Raw genomic sequence first — 17,972 nt, forward strand, 5'->3', positions numbered from 1 at the left:
ATAATCAAAGGGGCCTGTGTGTATGTGCTTTTTCTATTCCCCTAGCCCAATCTGACCACTGTAAGAAAGCTCCCAAGTACAGCTTCCCTTTCCTCCCTTACATGTAAGTCCAGCATTACACTCAGAAGCTGAGCTGCTGAATGCCTCAATTCTGGTGATTCCTCTTCCATACTTGAAGCCCAAATGTCATTGCTGAATATGATCTGCATAGAGACAACAAAACTGTCATGATCCGCACAGAGACAACAAAACTGTCATGATCCGCACAGAGACAACAAAACTGTCATGATCTGCACAGAGACAACAAAACTGTCATGATCTGCACAGAGACAACAAAACTGTCATGATCTGCACAGAGACAACAAAACTGTCATGATCCGCACAGAGACAACAAAACTGTCATGATCCGCATAGAGACAACAAAACTGTCATGATCCGCACAGAGACAACTAAACTGTCATGATCCGCACAGAGACAACAAAACTGTCATGATCTGCACAGAGACTACAAAACTGTCATTATTACTATTTCTAATTTAGACATGAGAAATCTAACCCTAATGCAAGTATTTCACTTTGAGTAATTTCTCTGTAAACTTAACATTGCCACGTCTTCTGGGAACAAATATCTGCCAGTTTCTAGGAATTTCATATGCTAGTTGTACTGGTTTCTCTAGATTATAACCATCTGGGAATAAGGTTGGCCAGTATGGTGCCAAAACCAGCATGGGTTAATCAAAGCACCAACTGCCTTGGTACTTTCCATGCGCTTGATAACTCTGGGTGTCAAGGCAATTGGGGGTACAACCCAATTGTTTTCTTTTTTCCAGTCTACAGTGAAAGCATCTACTGTTTCACAACCTGGATTATGGTATCTAGAATTAAACCTTGCGACTTTTTTATTGTGGCAAACCTGTCTACTGTATGAGGCCTCCACAAAAAATGAGAATACAGTACTTGATCAGATATACCCCAGTTGTCCTGATCCGTTTGCCTACTTAGCATATCAGCTTTTTGGTTTGGGGACCTTGAAATCCACTCCATATCTATGCGAATATTAGTACTCCAAAATGCTGAGGCCTATCTCCTGAAGTTCAGGGTTCATACTTCCATGTGCTGCTATTCGCACAACTGCTTGGTTATCTGTAAACCACGTAGTCCAGCAGTTGGACAGTTTACACACAAACGACTTGAGAACTGAGTCAACTGCTTTGCGTTCTTTCCATGTGGAACTCTTCCTAGACTAACTACTGTCCCAAGATCCCTGGGCCTTATCATTACCCAACGTTCTTAAGAGCTCTTAACCTCTTAGCCTGCTTAACTGCTGCTCTCTTCTGCTTAATCTTTCTGGCGGCTTGATTTTCTGCAAGGGTAATCTTGTCATCATCTTGGTGTGCAGCCAGTTGATGCTCCTCATACTCCGTAACCATGGCCCAACTGTACATGCTGGAATCAGCCACATGAATCAGGGTACGTGTACATGTGTGTGGAAATCATCCACAATCAGTTGATTAAAGTTGTTTTTTCTTTTGTTTCTTTTCAGGCACTGCGGTGAGAACGCTGGTCTACTGACACCATTGTGCTGTCTTGGGATGGAGCCAGCAGATAGACCACACCCAGCCATTCCACTTTGTCACTCATCTGGTGGTAACTAAAGGACACCATTCAGGTTGATGGGGTGTGCTGATGAACAGTTGACCGACGGAGCAGGAAATTCATTAAGGCAGTAAAGAGGTGAGTTTCTATCAGGCCATTTTCGTCTTGTCTCAAGAAAGTTGTATGTCGCTGTAATACATGTGCATGTGCACAGCCATGTTTATTTGTTGCATACTCACTGAATTCAAATTCACACCATGTACATGTACTTATATCTGACCAAAAGGAAGCCAAATGAATTAGTTTCTTTTCAATTTTGAAAATATTCAACTATTTTTCAACTTTATATTTGCCACTTTTCAAATCCTGACTCTAAATAAGTACCAGTTTGCATGTACATGTACAATATGACTGGATGTCACATATCATTTCATATTGGTTAGTTTCAGGTTTAGTTTCATGTTAGAATAACAATGTCTAATGTCAGTGTTTTTTCTTGAATTGTTCCAAACTCAATATTGTAACCGTACTTTAAGGAGAAATACAGCGAAAGGGTCCAATGGAGTATCAATGCACATGTACATACATGTACACGTACATTGTATGTACGTGTACAAGTACCTTGAGTTGTGTGTATAGCACTTTCTATTGGCTTTAGAGGAAAAAACAAACACTGAACTTGTTTTTTTTTTCTTTTTTTGGCCTGCTGTCTCGGCAGTTATTTTGATATCATCTACTGTTTCTTAAGCTTCCAATGGTGACATCATAATAATATCTTCATTGGCCGTCTTCGTTTCGGCATTTGGTTCCTGCTCTCATGGCTTCTGTTCGGTTTCAGTGACACCCACACATACGAGTTCAAGTACGTTTTCATTCGTTTTTCATTTTGTTTCATGCTCAACTAACCTTATCACATACATGTACATGTACCACTTCAGCATGTTGGCATGGAAGGTCTTGACTGTACCGTCGCCAAGATCTGTACGGTAATCAATGTTTCTGACTTTGGCTAGTACAGGGAAAGGACCTATAACCATAGTTATAGTTTGTTTTGGTCAGTATGTAGGAGTAGTAATACGAGGCCACTGAAACTTTGGGCTCAACTTTTTGCATTGTAGTAGTGTTTGTTAATATCTACCAACGTTTGCAAATTCTGCTGTTCGATTTCCCACGTCTTTTCTAGACGCTCGCAATGATCGAGAACATGTTGGTGTGTAGTTTTAACTTCTGGACTTTCAACATTAGCCGTCCAAAGTTCGCGTAAGATAGCTATCGGACTATGGACTGTGCGACTGTAAAGTACTTTGAAGGGTGCAAATTTCAAGCTTGAGTGAGGGGTTTCATGATATGCAAAGAGGAGAGGTCCAGGATAGCGATCCCAATCGCGCAGCTTTTCTGTGCGAAGCCGTTTCAACATTAGTTTAAGTTCATGCATTCAACCAAACTGTTGCACGAAGGGTGGTATGGAGTAGTGGTCATCTGTTTTATCGACAAGAGCCTACTCGTTTCTTTCATGAGATCTGATGTAAACTGTCATCCCTGATCGGAAAGGGTTTCAGTTGGGAAGCCGACTCGTGTGAATACATCGATCATGGCATCTATATGTACTATACTACCCTGGTAGTTTCAATACTACTGGTAGGTAGAGCAACGGCTTCTGGATGCTGGGTAATCAATCAGGGTCAATATGAAACGATGGCCTCTGTCAGACTTGGGATGAAGGGGGCCTGTAATGTCCACAGCCACACGTTTAAATGCCATATCTATAAGGGGCATACATGTACATGTATCTCCCAGTGGCATATGTACAATGTACCTTGGTCACTTTGCCTTTGGAATAGTCCATTGACAGATGTCGTAGGAACGACAATATCCGGTGATACATGTATCTGCCTGACACCCCGGCCAAAAGAATTCGCTCATAACCTTATCACACGTTTTCCTTGCTCCTTGGTGTCCACCCAGGATGGTTTCATGAGCTACAAAGTTAATTACTTTGACTCGGTATTTAATAGGAACTACAAGTTGAGGACACGCGTCTCCATATTGGAGAGTGGGTGATTCGAACTTCCTATACAACACACCGTCAAGCCAGTAGAAAGTGGAAGTTGATCCGTATTTGTTGCATTTCTGATTGCCCTTCTCTGCAATTTCTCTTATATGGGCCAACGACGGATCTTTAGCTTGTTCGCTCATAATTTCAGATTTCGAGATGTTTGGAATACTTTCAGGTACCTTAAGTTTCCTTAATGGTCTATCCTGCACAGCTCGTTGTGTTCGTGTCATTACTGCACATCACATAGTATCAACGCGCCTGTGGTCTATCTCCAAATTGAGTGTTTGAAGAGACACAACATTGCCAGAGCAGGTCAGGATTATTCGGTGATCTGACGCCTGTTACGTTACCTAATAGGACGTTGTACACTGTCTCATGCCAAGCGCGTCATTCCAGCCAACGAAATAGGGCGAGTCTAATTTAATTCTTGCGACTGGAGATCGCAAACAGTTTCATCGACAAGAGTACACGACTTTTCAGCACCAGTGAGCTGTTCACCGGAAACAAGGTCATATTTTATGACTACTGAGCTATACAGCCACTGTTGCGTAGAACTTTAAATTTTATGTCATTAACCCAATCCGTCTGTGACTGGCATTGTAGAACAATCCGAGTTTTTACACGCCGCGCTCATTACGGGGAATCCGTATCCGCACGTCAATGTGGCGTAACTATCTTGCGTACAACATTCACTGAGCGGGGTGAAATCAGGCAAGGTGGATATATAAGCTTCAGTTTCCATTGCACTAGGTAGACTTTCTCTAGATTTCGTGGCTAACTGTGTGTTTTGCTCCATGTCACATTCAGCCTCAAAAAGGCCAGTAATTGCTGAAGCTATCATGTTATAGCGACTTTCTCAATTTCTTTAAACTTACTGCAGCAGTTACGCGCTATGTGACCCGGTTTGCCACATACAAAACACTTACCAGATGATACATGTACATCTTGTGGTGTGTTGGCATTGGTGGTAGGTTTGAACGATTTGGCAAATGACGCACTATGCGTCTGCTTCTGATCTACTGTACATGTATATGTAGGAACCACCTACATGTATTTGAATGTTGGCCACACAGTATGCTGCTCTGCAAATTGGGCCATTTCCATAACATTAGCCAGTTTATGCTCTTATAGGAAAAGAGCTACATGTAAATGGTCACTGCATCGATTTATGATTTGTTCCTGCAAGATTAAATCTTTCAGACCGTCATTCCCTCTATGTCTTAGGTACAAATGTATTTTGGCCATAGCAACCCAACACATCAGTAGGTTATCAAGATGGACTGCAAACTGTGGCTCACTTTCGTCTTTCTCAGGTTTTGCCAACTGAAATTTCTCTCTAAAGGCATGCTCATTTAGGTGGAATTGCTTGAGCAACACCTCCTTGTGCATTTTGTATTTGGCTGACTCATCTGAACTTAGCCTAGAATACACATTGAGCCCTTTGCCTTTCAGGAGAGCACTTACATTTCCAAATAAGTAAACTCATCTCACTGATTAATGCATGCCTTGTGCAAAGTGTAGACATAATAAGAAACTCCCTGAAAATCCCTGGATTACTAAAAGCCTACTAAAATCTATAAGAAAGAGATTTAGACTTTATAAACTATTTCTTTGAAACCCAGATCAATTAACTTAAATAAACAGATATAAAAACAAATGAACTATTGTAAATCTGGTTATTGTAATGCCTAGGCAATTCAATTCATGGCATTTGTCATTTTGCCGACCACCCTAGACAGGTAATTTAATTTCCATTAAACTGGTGTCATCTTCGAGTTGCACTCCATCCAGAAGAAACTTGGGGGTTTGTAGTTTGAATACGAGATCTGTATGTAACAAAACAACTGGCATTCTTCAATTGCTGGCTGATCAAGACATTGATGTGCTTGCTGTTACTGAGACATGGATTAAAGAAGGAGACATTACTACGGTGTCACAGTTAACATCTGGTGATTACCAGTTTCTCTATAAATTTCGTCAAGGTAGAGTTGGTGGTGGTGTAGGAGTATTGTATGAGTCCGGAATGAGAATACATACCACTCCATCTACTGCAGCTGGATCATCTTTTGAGCACATTGTGGTCGATGTCGACTGTCATGATAAACGTTTCTTGTTGATGGTTGTTTATTGGCTCCAAATGTAGCAATCACTACCTTCTTATCTGATTTTTCTCAAGTCTTTGAACAGTTCATGTCAAAATCATCTGATTTTGTGATAGTTCGAGACTTTAATATTCACATGGATCAGCGTCAAGCACATAATATGATTTGTTTTATGAATTTTCTCGAGTCTTGCAATTTGATTCAACATGTAGTATCCCCCACCCATATTAAAGGTCATGTTTTGGATCTTGTTATTACTCGTCCATCTACATGTATGGACATTATCAAATCAGTAGATGTTTTGATCCTGCTATTTCTGATCATTCACTGATAATGTGTTCTTTCCTTTAGAAATCAGTAAGCCTGTGAGACCGCAGAGATCTGTGGCATTTAGGAGGCTCAAAAACATAGACTGTGAACATTTTTGTTGAGCCATTCTTTGTTCTGCATTTTCAAGGTATTTGGACGAAACTTCATTACCCGACCCCAACGTATTCACAGCTTTTTACAATTTGGAATTAAGTTTGGTTCTTGACAAGCATGCTTCTGTTCAATCAAAGGTTTTTACTGTACGGTCGAATACACCATGGTTTACTGAGACCATTAGGAAGGAGAAATTTAAGCTTAAAAAACTGGAGTGTCGCTGGCGATGTACTTGACTCACTGTTGACCGGGAGATGTATAAAATGCAATGTAATCACATTGCGAAGATGGTCAAGGATGCGAAAGTGCATTAACATCTTGTCTATCAGTTCCTCAGTTTGCTGGGCTTGGTTCTGCTGTTTCTTCTTCATTATCTCTGCGCCTTTCACGCTGCCATTTTGCCAGTCTGCCATTTATTTGAGTTTGCAAATCAATTTCGGTAGAGTTTATAATGATAAAATATCCAGTGTGGAAACTTAATTCCAACAACTTTTTTACCTTGCAAGTTATCGATGTAGTCTTGCAATTTAAACGTCTGCTCATTTTCAGTAAAGTGAAAAGTGTCAACCTGACTCATGATGTGTAATTTTAAAAACACCAAACAAAAAAAATTAATCAAACTTTAATAATTAACACCTTATTAAATAAGCAAGCATGGACATCAGCTACAGTGAACTCGTGATTAAAGTGAACAAAAAACACCTTTTTTGCCAAGTTTCCCAATTTAATGGATTCTTACAAACTGCCTAGAGTTAGAATGGACTTCTTTGTACACCGTTGGTCTGGCGATCCTATGTCGTTTTATCACAACCAACTCAACTTTGGGGTATATTGTGCCACTATGGCCTGCGGTGTCAGATGGGATGTACTCAAAGACTCAAACTCATACATTTGAGCTTGGTTTAATTTTCACATGTATTACATGGTTAGAAAGGTCTTGTTTGATTACAAAATAGCCATCCCCAAAGATAACTTGTTTGACGCTTTGAACAATAACTAAAATCTTAGAAAGTTTAACGATGGGTGTTTATTGTTTAATGTTGACTCGACTTGATCGCTTAGATAGACGCGCGACACCACCACAAATGGATTAGGCACCACTTTTTATTATGAAAATGGATGCAAACCAGTCCCCGGTTGCAATTACAACATACGTGACTTGGGAGGACACGGAAATTATCTTAATGTGACTTACATGGGATTTGGCATTCCCGATCGGTCAAGAGGGTCAGGACACCCAAGCCATTATACAGTGACTTGGATCGGACTATAGGAAACTTGCTTGGCAAGATCTTATACCAAAACGACTCGCTTGACGAACGCGGGCTTGACTGCAGTGAATGAATTTATCAGTGCTTATGTTTACGTGTTGTTAGGAGCGCAAGCACAGACCAAAACTAGCATGTTAGCCCCGGCTAAAGGATTAGATATGCAACGACAATTTGTAAACATTGTGGAATCTCTCAATTTGGTTCTGGATCTCAAGCAATCGATCGATCAGTTTCAAAACTCGTTACAATATGCCAAAACGTCTTTGAACTTTGTTGTATCACCCAGTTTGTACCTCGTACCCTCAGACATGGATCTCTGAATCAGAACATGTGAAGGTTGCCGCAACAACTTGCAGATCACGACCTCTAACATGAAGCCGGGGTACCAACCCAATGTTAATATGCAAAGACCTCTGTTTTCACCACAGCCAGATTCAGACGATGTTGAACAAAACCAAGTAACACCAGAAAATTAGCGTTTGGCGGTTCCAGAATTCTCAGAATCGGTTTCGGCTTCAGCTAAGAATTGCGATTCCGAGTTGGAACCGACTCCAAAAGATATAAAGAAAACATAAGGTTTAATAAAACACTTTAAAAAATCTGTTGCTGCCATGTCATGCTGGTGCCACACACAAACGGAACAACAAACTTGCTTTTGGTCTTTAATGGGCTTTAAGATTATCCACAGTGGGTATTTAGAATTTTACTTTTGCCTCTTCGTACCGTAGACCAGTTGTGGTTGGAATAAATCTATAATATGTATGTAGAACTCAGCACTGCTTCCTCCTTCACTATTTTCCATTCAACATTTACACATGTATGTATACAGTATATTCATTTGATAATCCTATAAATGGCCATGGACCATGAATAAACGTGACGGAAGGTGCGAAGCACACGTCCACAGCAGGTGCATCTTCTACATGTAAATACAGTACTCCGAACGCCCATGCGTTTGCTATCTTTTAAGGGGTACCATTGCTCGGGTCCATACATGGAACCAGCTTGATCGCCTATCAAGTGAGAAGTTGATTAGTTGAGATTTGAGAACCGGGACCCTGGCTGGCTAGCTCAAAGGGTCCGTTTGGGTAACTGGCTTGTTTGGCATTCTTTGCTATTGTATTTAGACTTACAAATGTGTCGGGTTTGCTTTTATCAGTTAGCAATACTTCACCATTATTACCAACAGATTTGTAAAACATGCCTTTACCTTTTCGATGTTCAAAATTTTCATTACCGGTAAGTTTGAAATATACAGAAATGGTCTACTTTAGGATTATTTATAAACATGTTTCTTCCTCGATTTAAGGTGTCTTTACTGAGATCTATTGTGGGAATGTGTTCTTCTGTGGTTTGTTGTATGGTATCAAAGCTGTTGTCCCACTCTAGTTCTGTGTCTAACTGCTCTGCTGGGTCTACTTGTTCTTCACCTAATTGATCAAACTCATCCGTGTGTATTTTATCCCTTTGCCACCAACTGCTCTTGGGTTGCTGTTGAACCAGCTATAAACGCTGTCAGTTTTGCAATGTCTTCCAAACTCAATCGGTCTAGATCGGGTGTCTTCCATTTCAGTGTCGGTTTATTCAACATTGCGTATCTCGTGAAAATTATGCTCACGACTGCACTGTTGTAAAGCGAGTTGATGATATCGTTTGTGTTTATTGTCATCTTGTTTGTTGTTTTATAATACCACCTAGATAAAAAAATGTTAAAAGTTTGTGGGTTTTTTAGTTGGTTTTAAATTACTCCCTTTCCAAAATTTCTGGTTTATCGTTAGCTCTCTGTTTTGAAACTTGAGGTGGGGTTGCTACCTTACTCTCCTATACTGGTTTGTGCATTGCACCCTGTGGGCTGTTTTTTAAAAAGCGTTGAACACCGAGTCCTGCTAATACCAACCAAGGATACCAGTTTAATGAGGGACTAGCATGACTACATGTAGCTGCTGTTGGCTGCTGTTGGCTGCTGTTGCTGCTCACTCGCTTTTTTTTCCTTCAACAATGCCAAGTTTTTCTCTTTCATTTTACAATTATGTTTGGCCAGTTTTTTACCTTGAGCATACCTGCTTCTATTTTTAACAGTTGTGCTGCTGTTCGCTTCACACTTGGGTCACACGAGCTAGGCTCAGCTGACTGCTCTGCTGGTTTGGTTCCTGTTTTGGTTCCGTTGCTCGTTTTTTGTTGAAATAAAGTTGTTTGGTCGTAATGAGTGCTCCAACTAGCGGGGAAGGTAACATCCATAGCTACATGTATATCAAACTTCTGTGAGAAAGGCACCCATGCTCTGACTGATGATGCGATTTCGCTCTGGATCTCTGCTCAACACTTTCTCTGAATCTAACATGACTTTGTAAGTCATAAACTCGACGGGTAGTGATACCCCAAGTAAACGTGAGTAAAAAGACAACAGACTTTCAGCCACCGTTGTGATGACTTCCCTGTCAAATTTAGCCAAATAATGTTGATACGGTCTTTCTTGTTCTGCAGGCGGTAGAATTTCTATTTCTTTGACTGAGTACTCCTTGCCAAGATACTGTTTGGAATCACCCAAAGCTACTATCGCACAAAGTCAGTCTTTGTAGTTAACGGTTCGGGTATGGTTGGGTTGTGAGTTTTGCAAGCTCGCTGCACTTGCTTCTGGTTTTAAATCGTTTTGAGGTCTTCCATTTTTAAAAGACGCAATAAGATGTCGCTTAATTTTGCTCAAACATTGCTCTAACATGTGACTGAGCAAGTTGGTTTTGTTATAAATTTTTTTTCAAGCGTATATATTCGTGGGTGTAATACACTAGTTCAAAAACTACTTTAAAATATTGCAGTATAGCTACTTTTAATTTACCGTAACAAAAAACTCTTTGTTATAAGATCTCCTATAGGTGATTTACAACAAGTTACAACAAACACCAACTTGTGCTTTAACTTGTTCAATAACTACCTGAACATACATGTACAGTAGTTCTAAAAAGTCTTGCAGCATAGCTACTTTTAATTTGCAGCAACACTTTAAAATCTTCTGACGAGTTGTTGCAAGTTGTCCGTATAGCTACCCTACAACAAACACCAACTCACAGTTGGATCGGTTTTTAACACCAACTTGGAAAATGTCACTTCTCTAAAATGTCTCTTTAACCGAGAACCTTGTTCGTCGGGTACAATGTCGTTCTCGTCTAACACTTAATCAGAGCTGACTCAAACCTTGCAATAGAACAACACTACCCAAGACGTGTTTTCTCTGTAGTCTTTCAACACCTGCTGTAATTATATTTCTGCGTCAACAACCAACACGAGTGATGATAGTGCCTGTTAGAAAATGCTGTCTTGCTGAGAGCACAAGTACTGTTATTTTTACTGCTCTTCGATATTTAACTTGCTGTTCGGAACTGCAGTTGTCGATCAAAACAGTGTTGATTTCCTCAAAGGCATCGTGAAACAGATCGATCGCTTCGTTTAACTCAAGATTTTCTCAATCGATGTCACAAAGATACACATGGGGATCAGTAAACAGTCTTTTGAGATACGTTTTATTTTTAAATATCGTGGGACAGATTATCTTCAAAAAACCCCGATAACTGGTTTCAAGCATGTCCAACACCCACTTGGTTTTACCCGAGTCGGTTTTTCCAACGATTAAAGTGTTGGTCACGCATCCAAAAACTCTGACAGAATACAACTCAGTAACTCAAATTTTAAAATTTCCATCTTCGATCGTGAGTTGAACGACTATGATGAGAATCACATACATAGGTAGTTCGCCCGAGGTTTCTGCTTCTCGAATCATCTGTATCATAATTCCACCTGAGTTGCCTACTCTGCGTCCACTGCTGTGACCCATGTTGTCATCGGTACTTTTAAAATCAAGCCACAAACCGTATTTTTCTTTCAGGTAGTCGGCCGTATCAACACCCGCCAAGTTGAGGTCTTTTTGTAACCGCTCAACCCGATTCTGTTTGAGAGTCACCAAAGACTTGCTAGCTTCGTTCCAGTCTTGGTATTTGTACAGTCCTTGCAAATAAAGTCGGTTGGGTTGCCTTCTGCCGTTAGTGATGTGTTGGTTGAAAAAACTTTGGGGGTTTTTGACCTTGGGGTCTTTGAAAACGATGAACTCGCCTTTCAAGCTTCTAACTGGTTGGTCAATGACCACGTTCCAGAGGGTATCTGATTTCAACAACAAGTGCATTCAAAAAGAAAAAAAAGAAAAAGCTTCAGAGCAAACCTTTAAAAATTGGGATGAAGCGTTGATGGTATACAGTGAAATCACTGGTACCAACCACTTGGGACTTCCACCAGAACCCACGTCGAGTGATTTTTACACACCAAACGACAATCAAAATAAAGTGTGCTCGTGTTTGTGTCAGGTGGAAGTGCCCTTTTGGGTTATCTCGTTTATCGATACTGGTGAAAGGTAGTTTAGTGGGGTCTTTTGACTTCAACCTTTTTCCTTCTTTTTAAAAGAGAGAGATTCAAGAGCAAACAAAGCTCAAAGAAGTTTAGCTGAAAGAGGTTTACTACAGCCTTAGAGGTTATTGGAAAGGAGAGGGAGCTGTGAGACTTTAACACGAGAAAACCAGTATCGATAAGAGCGTAGTAAGAGCCTCGTTAGCAAAACAAGCCATTTGGTAAATTTATCTACCTGCTCAGGGGTATATACCTAGACTGTGAACTTTACAAACATAGTTTGCTAAACCCAATGACACGCACCAAATGGACATGTTGTATTTGCCCTGGGATCGTGTGCAACGACGTACTTACAAATACGCATTAATGGTGGTTGACATGGCTTCTAGATATTAGAAGCAGAACTTTTACAGCAGAAATTGTATTTGATGATGTTTATTCTTTTAATAATGCTGCATCATCTTCTCAAGATTTTCTTTTAAATGTACGTGTACAGGTATTACCTGTGGTGGCTCTTGGCTCCCAAGTCTATTAGCCCATGCCTCATAATTAATATCTCCCCCATTCACTCCTAAAACAAGATTCAATCCTAATGTAATCAAGAGTCAAGCCCACAACCACCTATTGGACCACTTTCTCTGATCTCCTTGTAAAGACATCAGATTGTCTTGATAGTGTCATTAGAATCAATGTGTTTTATTGTACAAGGGGTTATAATTTTTTAGGTATAAGCACATGTACGCGGTACATACATGTACATGTACCTTATAAGGTGTAAACTTCAACTTGAGCAGATATACTAAAATATGGTCTTCAAGATGCACTACTCACTCAATTCTGAGTTCAGCTATAAGCTATATAAGCCTGCAAATCTCAAATGCAAAGTTTCAATTTTAATTGCAACAGAAAAAGAGTAACATTTTGAATTTGTGCATTAATGCAAATTGTTTGGTTGACTGTCATCTGTTTTGGGAGCTAAGAACAACTAATTTGTCCATGGTTTTACGTGTATTTAATGGTGTCCATTCTTTGATTTTCGTATTCATGCCAAGAAACTGAAGTGAGACTAGACGCCATCCAGTCTATGCTGCTTTCCTTAGGATGTCACAGCGATGTGAATAATACCAGTCCCCACTACACAGCTGTTTGAGAAGCTCTTCCATCTCAGTGGATGCCTTTCCGCCCGTGCATTCAGTGACCGGGGAATCCCATCCTGGACAACGCACGTAAGGATTTGAGTATGGCGTCTGGTCACTGATCCTCTAACCATTTGTGGATGTTTTCCTACTTACATCACCGCTCCACGGATAGTGCTGTTCTGTTGTTTCTCCACGAGGCCTTGATGCAGCCCCCTCGTAGATGCCCAACCATCCTATGTCTGTTACCTGTCTCTTGATGCCATTGATGTTATGCTCCGGCACACGCCTTGCCATTGATACCAGTTCCCAGTGGCTACTTTTCTGCAGTGGTCCCTTCTGTGCTAGTGTTGCATCTCGTGAATGTGAGTAGTGTATTTTCTAAATCAAAGCTTTCCACATTATGCATTGCCCAAACCGTTGTCATAAAAGTTGTGAACTACGCTTGAAATTACTATTTGAACAGAAATCCAAGAGAATACTTTATTTTCGGCTCGGTTCGCATGTGGATTGGGTTTTTTAGTCCCTACCTGATTCCGTGGGTTTTACCCAGAATATTCCTGTGGGGTTTTCTTCCCACCTCTAAAACTGTAACTGCTTCTCATTGTGTCCTCACAGCAGGTTTCTTCAGGCTTGCAAGCTATAGTGCCAAGGGTACTTTTAAGGAATCCTTGATGCCATTATCAGAAATAAATAATAATAATAATTTCCCAAGAACCTTGTGGGTAGCCATTTCATATTTAAGAAACTATCCTTTTTCTGAATTCAGTAGAAATCTATTTGCCTTTTTAAAATTTTTGTTCAAAGTTGTATGGATTTCATATTGAAATAAGCTTTTTGGTATCAACTTTGGAAAAACAAGTGAACCAAAACATCTAGAAAAGCTTTAAATTTTGAAATTTTTCTGTCCTTTTCTGAGCTGTCTAGTGAAAGTGCAGAAGACAACTGCATGTTTTTTGGTTGACATACATTCCTTTTTTTTCTGTTTTGCATTGTTACATATTCTGTCGACATATTCTGTCAGTCTTTTATTAAAATCTCACCCTAACAGGTTAAGTTTAGTGTGCCTGAATAAAAGAATAATTTGACGTTTTTGTTAAACCCTTACTTTTACTGACCCAATTTCAAATGCAGGTATTGTGTGGCTTCTCACAGCTTGCTGGCTATTGAGGGACATACATCATTGGCTTCCAGTAAACTAAGAACAGAGCAGTTGATCATCTCTGTCATCTCATCAAACAGCATTTTCAGACGCCTCACAGATTTCACTTTTAAGGTGAGCGAGATTTCTTTTGCAATTTCAGAAGAAGCTCGGCATTTGGGCAAATAATTGTTATTTCATACACGATGTTTGTGAAGTCTGTGAACATTTATGATGTGTCAAACACAAACTTGATTGCTCTTCACAGTCTGCATTGCAGGGCATTGCCATAGAAATATTGTCAAATATTACACCACTGACTTTCAAGAGTTGGTACTTACGGCGGTGTTGAGAGTTGGTCGATAATCTTGCTTTTTCAAAAGTCAGGGTTTCAGCTGTAAATAATACCATCAAGTGGTTTTCTGGTAAAATGAAGAAGTTGCAATCTGTAGCTTCTTTGGATATTTTATCATATGATTTAACAGTTAATATAAAATTGAAAAACGACCTCCTCTTGGTGTGAGCCTTTGAATGTGGGATAGATTGGGGATGTCTGTGGATGTGGGTTTTGATTCTGTTTTGCAACACAACTGCAAAAACAGCAGCTGAGAACCAAGAGATGAATGGGCAACTTTATTTGGAGGTCGACGAAAAAAGGACGGTCCCAAAATGTCACTTTATTTTAAGTTTTATTGAATATTTCCAGCAGATGAATCATTTATAATTGACCTTGCCAATTGGTATACAAGCTTAAAGACACAAATTTCACATGGCCGTCAGATTTAGTTTATTGGAGGTTTTTTGACTTTCCCTTTCTTTTGCATCATATTTCTCCAAAACACTCTTTTCCCACAAAAGGTAAAAAAACAAGTTGTGTGAAAGGAATCCACATTGTGTACCACATTCCCTCCTCCATACGTCGGTCTCAGCAGGAAGTGACGTATTCCGTATAGTTGATGCACCGCAAACTGACTTATCCTGTGTACAAAGTCTATGGATGGTATGTCATTTTGTGGTGAACCCAACAAATTATGTATCTTTTTGCACGGAAACCTTGCAGTGAACTTTAATACTTAAAGTAATTTGTAAAGAACTGTTGATTATGCAGACATCCCATGTCGCCTTTATGTTACCTTTGTTGCAGGCAGAGATAGTCACAAATGCACAGAGCTGAAGTCGGCAGACGTGCCAAAGTCGGCAGAGGCAGACAAGCTGATGTTGATTGAGGTACGTTGTGGATATGATGTTTTGTATCTGTTATCCGTGATATTTTGGGGACAAATTGCCTGCCATAATTCCAGGATGCTCACTTCAAACGTTAAAAACATGGACGTCAATCCTCCGAAGCTATAGCCTAGTTATTTCAGATTTAATTCATTTTGTCAGCGTTTGTTTTACGTTGCATTTTTTAATGTATGAACCCTGTTTTACCGTTGTAACCAACATTGCAACTATAACTCAAAAACGGCTGTGGTAGGCTGTGTAACGTTATAAGTTTTTTTAATTACAGCGTGAAAGACACCTACATGGACATCGACAGGAGGAGAGACAGACGGAAGCGAGATGACTGTCCTGAAGGTTAGGCTTGGAATGTGTTGTGATATACCATAATGCACAAGAAGATATAGTTTCATGAATTTATCTTTAAAACTGCTGGTTTAGAATGCACTGTTTCCCAGCACTTTGGAATGATGTGGTCCATTCATACCATAGTAGATATTTTCGACAGGGCTATCCCTTCATATATGCATTTTAACATTCACTATTTGTAAAAACCCAAGTGGAAAATATCGTAAACAGAGCGTGGCAAATGGAACAAAATCCTTGCAGTTTGCATAATGCCTTTATACATTGTTTATTCCAGCTTTCTGGATTCACTCATCAATGGGGAGGTAGAGAGTGTAAAGGAAGGAACAGATTATAGTTCCGGTAAGTTTTTTAACCCGTTTTCTTTAATGAAATGGGAATCAAAAGCTCAATAAAAGCATGTTGGATGTTCTTCACAATTTATAAACGTTAAAAAAATGCACTGCCTGTCAAATACTTTGGAATCTAGAATGTTTGTCAACTCTGCAAATATATTGTGATTTAATATGTATTTTTTCTGTTGACTGCAGGTTGGGAAGATCATCCGATGCCTGAAGATGAGTGAAGTTTCTTTCAACTCGGAAGAATGAACATCAGTAAAGCAGTATAAAGAGAGTGAAGACCTTGCTTGTGTTTATTTGTCCTTAAACTCCCTCCCGCCTCCCCTCCCGCTAAAAATTTGTCCTTAAACTCCCTCCCGCCTCCCCTCCCGCTAAAAATTTGTCCTTAAACTCCCTCCCGCCTCCCCTCCCGCTAAAAATTTGTCCTTAAACTCCCTCCCGCCTCCCCTCCCGCTAAAAATTTGTCCTTAAACTCCCTCCCGCCTCCCCTCCCGCTAAAAATTTGTCCTTAAACTCCCTCCCGCCTCCCCTCCCGCTAAAAATTTGTCCTTAAACTCCCTCCCGCCTCCCCTCCCGCTAAAAATTTGTCCTTAAACTCCCTCCCGCCTCCCCTCCCGCTAAAAATTTGTCCTTAAACTCCCTCCCGCCTCCCCTCCCGCTAAAAATTTGTCCTTAAACTCCCTCCCGCCTCCCCTCCCGCTAAAAATTTGTCCTTAAACTCCCTCCCGCCTCCCCTCCCGCTAAAAATTTGTCCTTAAACTCCCTCCCGCCTCCCCTCCCGCTAAAAATTTGTCCTTAAACTCCCTCCCGCCTCCCCTCCCGCTAAAAATTTGTCCTTAAACTCCCTCCCGCCTCCCCTCCCGCTAAAAATTTGTCCTTAAACTCCCTCCCGCCTCCCCTCCCGCTAAAAATTTGTCCTTAAACTCCCTCCCGCCTCCCCTCCCGCTAAAAATTTGTCCTTAAACTCCCTCCCGCCTCCCCTCCCGCTAAAAATTTGTCCTTAAACTCCCTCCCGCCTCCCCTCCCGCTAAAAATTTGTCCTTAAACTCCCTCCCGCCTCCCCTCCCGCTAAAAATTTGTCCTTAAACTCCCTCCCGCCTCCCCTCCCGCTAAAAATTTGTCCTTAAACTCCCTCCCGCCTCCCCTCCCGCTAAAAATTTGTCCTTAAACTCCCTCCCGCCTCCCCTCCCGCTAAAAATTTGTCCTTAAACTCCCGCCCGCTAAAAATTTGTCCTTAAACTCCCTCCCGCCTCCCCGCCCGCTAAAAATTTGTCCTTAAACTCCCTCCCGCCTCCCCGCCCGCTAAAAATTTGTCCTTAAACTCCCTCCCGCCTCCCCGCCCGCTAAAAATTTGTCCTTAAACTCCCTCCCGCCTCCCCACCCGCTAAAAATTTGTCCTTAAACTCCCTCCCGCCTCCCCGCCCGCTAAAAATTTGTCCTTAAACTCCCTCCCGCCTCCCCGCCCGCTAAAAATTTGTCCTTAAACTCCCTCCCGCCTCCCCGCCCGCTAAAAATTTGTCCTTAAACTCCCTCCCGCCTCCCCGCCCGCTAAAAATTTGTCCTTAAACTCCCTCCCGCCTCCCCGCCCGCTAAAAATTTGTCCTTAAACTCCCTCCCGCCTCCCCGCCCCCTAAAAATTTGTCCTTTAACCCCCTCCCGCCTCCCCGCCCGCTAAAAATTTGTCCTTAAACTCCCTCCCGCCTCCCCGCCCGCTAAAAATTTGTCCTTAAACTCCCTCCCGCCTCCCCGCCCGCTAAAAATTTGTCCTTAAACTCCCTCCCGCCTCCCCGCCCGCTAAAAATTTGTCCTTAAACTCCCTCCCGCCTCCCCGCCCGCTAAAAATTTGTCCTTAAACTCCCTCCCGCCTCCCCGCCCGCTAAAAATTTGTCCTTAAACTCCCTCCCGCCTCCCCGCCCCCTAAAAATTTG

The 17,972-nt window shown here is 41.2% G+C and overlaps 1 long non-coding RNA gene across 2 annotated transcripts; it reads left to right on the forward strand.

Moving 5' to 3' along the window:
- Positions 1-1,530: 1,530 nt before the first annotated feature.
- LOC147795152 (uncharacterized) lies at positions 1,531-17,348 on the forward strand. 2 transcript variants are annotated; one of them, XR_015424102.1, is made up of 7 exons: positions 1,531-1,733; positions 12,892-13,340; positions 14,110-14,251; positions 15,261-15,343; positions 15,627-15,694; positions 15,981-16,045; positions 16,234-17,320. It is a non-coding gene; the product is annotated as an uncharacterized LOC147795152 (long non-coding RNA). The 2 variants fall into 2 exon arrangements; XR_015424101.1 differs by lacking the exon at positions 1,531-1,733 and having other exon boundaries at positions 12,241-13,340; positions 16,234-17,348.
- The last annotated feature ends 624 nt before the right edge of the window (positions 17,349-17,972 follow it).

Source organism: Acanthaster planci, unplaced genomic scaffold (genome assembly GCF_054643075.1).
Source record: "Acanthaster planci isolate LZ-2023a unplaced genomic scaffold, COTS_SCS Contig145, whole genome shotgun sequence".
Taxonomy (NCBI): Eukaryota; Metazoa; Echinodermata; class Asteroidea; order Valvatida; family Acanthasteridae; genus Acanthaster; species Acanthaster planci.